The 2,501-nt window shown below is 35.2% G+C and overlaps 1 long non-coding RNA gene across 3 annotated transcripts; it reads left to right on the top strand.

Annotated features, from left to right (window-relative positions):
• Positions 1-1,008: 1,008 nt before the first annotated feature.
• LOC141703039 (uncharacterized) lies at positions 1,009-2,264 on the top strand. Of its 3 annotated transcripts, none has more exons than XR_012567336.1 (6): positions 1,009-1,129; positions 1,290-1,361; positions 1,440-1,511; positions 1,675-1,746; positions 1,818-1,889; positions 2,192-2,264. It is a non-coding gene; the product is annotated as an uncharacterized LOC141703039 (long non-coding RNA). The 3 variants fall into 3 exon arrangements; XR_012567335.1 differs by having other exon boundaries at positions 1,015-1,151; XR_012567334.1 differs by lacking the exon at positions 1,009-1,129 and having other exon boundaries at positions 1,215-1,361.
• Positions 2,265-2,501: the final 237 nt, after the last annotated feature.

Raw genomic sequence — 2,501 nt, 5'->3', positions numbered from 1 at the left:
CGACTCTCTCACCCCACCATCATCATCTCCACCACTCACCACCCCCACTCACCAACATCACCGCCGCTCTGCTCACCACCATCATCTCCACCACTCACCACCATCATCTCCACCATCTCTCTCCATTTTTCTATGCTAAGCTCGTAAGAGGATAAGCTTGAATTATGATCTTCTCTACTTGGTTATCATTTTAGAAACTCGAATTGGTAAGTGAATTTACTATGTTATTTTGAAATAGGATATTCTCTGTGAGTAGTTTTCAATTGGGGTTTTTTAAAATCGAAACCCTGAATTTTTAATTTTGGTTTTTTTTTTAAATTGTAACCCTAATTTACTTATTTGAATATGTTTAATAGAATTGACGTTGCCGGAGATGATATTAGTATTAGTACATCACTGCCTCTTGTTATTTATCTGTTGCTTCAAATTTTATATCTGATGATGAGCTTTAGATTTACTAGAATAATTTTGATTGGTTGCATAAAAAAGGAACTACATATGTATGTGATAGTTAAAGTACATGTGAAAGAAAACTGATACAATCTATGATCTTTTTGTTTATTTTGGTTTTATATTATGACCTTTTACTTGCCTTTTAGTTTGGATCTAGAGGAATGAACATCTAAAAGCTTGTTTGTGCTCGTCTGCTGGATCTTTCCTGCAAAATGTTGTCACTGATTAATGATTTATCACATATTTATGTTCGAAATAGCTCATGTTGCTTTAATTTTGTGAAAAGTTGAAACAGATGTATGTGCCATGCTCTGTAGTTGACAAAACAAAAATTTTGTTGAACACTATGACCTGGTTTAGTTTTGGTTGAGTCTTGTATGTGTCTAAAAATAACATGTTGTTAGTTAAAACTTAAATATGGATACTACTTTCAGTATTTTGATTTCTGTATTATTGTAGCAATGATTCTGTATTGGCTGCTAAGAACTTGATGCTTATTAACAGGATTCGCGGGGATGAATGATGTGGGAAGCTTCAGATCTTATAATAAGACTAATACATGATTAAGCTCCCCAATGAATAGGTTTGGTGATCATGTGAATTTCTCATCTGGGCCTTCTTCTCACTCGAGGTTCATGCCTCTGAGTCCTCGGAGGAACCATTCCCAGAGCTTTTGGTCAGCTTCGCGTTGTCTTTCTGTATGGTTTTGTTGTGTTGCTTGTTAATTTCTTGTCTGCATTTTTTTGTTCAGTGTAGTGAACTAAACATATCTTTAAATTAAGCTTCCTAGCATGACCTCTTAGAGTTGTAGTAAATTAGAACTCTCCTTTCTGCAGATCCCTTTTGGGGAATCGTATCCAAGGTTCGATTCCTCAGGAACTAGCCAACATCGCTACTCTTCAGGAGCTGTAAGTGAAAATGTGATCTATATGACTTGGATTTCAAGTATAACCTTTGGTTGACTTAATCTGAGCTGAACTTTTCAGGTTTTTGGAAGATAATCTACTTGAAGGGCCTATTCCTCGAAACTTTGGAAGTTTGATTGGCTTGAGGAGATTGTAAGAATTATAATTACTTGCCTAAAGGGTTCTTCATGGAGGGCTTTTATTTATTACATAATGTGTTCACATTTTTATCATAATTAAAACATAATTACATAATGCTTTAACACTTCTATCATTATTTATCTATTGATGGAAATCTTGCAAACAATCTTCACAGCGTTGTTTCTGCAAATAAATTAAATGGAACAATACCAGAAACATTTGGCAACCTGAGGAATCTAGAGGATTTGTAAGTACTACTTCATCTATATTGTATATTTCTAAGTTTAACAGAGTCGTAAAATTATCTACTCCTTGCAGTAGGATAGATGGGAATGATTTCTCTGGGAAGATACCCGATTTCATTGGAAACTGGACAAATATGACAAGACTGTGAGTAATTTTGGTCGATTATGCTTCAGTTTGGTTCTACTTGGTTGTTAGTACATATTCTAGAAACTACGGTTACATATACCTCTCAATAAACTTCAAATTTTGTGCAGGGACTTGCAGGGAATAGGACTGGAGGGTCCAATTCCTTTGAGCATCTCCCGTCTGAGAAATCTAATAGAACTGTAAGAACTGCTCAAATATCTAGCCAATGTTTAATACCTTCATGACTTTCTATCATTGTAGTTGATTTTTGGTTTGGACTTTTGAGATCAGTTGATTACTTCTGTGCTTTCTGTTGATAGGAGGATATCTGATCTGACTGGAAGAAAATCGACTATCCCAGATTTAAAAGATATGCAATCCTTGCATGTGCTGTAAGTCGTACATAAATTTTGTCTGATGCAGATGTGTTTCCCTGAAAAAATTAGTTAACATTTCTTTTTTTTGCAGGATATTAAGAAATTGCTTGATCAATGGTGCAATTCCAGAATACTTTGGAGTACTTGGTCAACTAAAAACCCTGTAAGCTAACTTTTATTATTGCTCAATCCGGAACTAATTTCTGGTAATGGAGTTCCTCACAATGTATGTCTGTGCATGCGCGTGTGAGGG

This window comes from Apium graveolens, unplaced genomic scaffold (assembly GCF_009905375.1).
Source record: "Apium graveolens cultivar Ventura unplaced genomic scaffold, ASM990537v1 ctg6109, whole genome shotgun sequence".
NCBI classification, from domain to species: domain Eukaryota; kingdom Viridiplantae; phylum Streptophyta; class Magnoliopsida; order Apiales; family Apiaceae; genus Apium; species Apium graveolens.
This window is presented reverse-complemented; position numbering and strand designations above follow the sequence as displayed.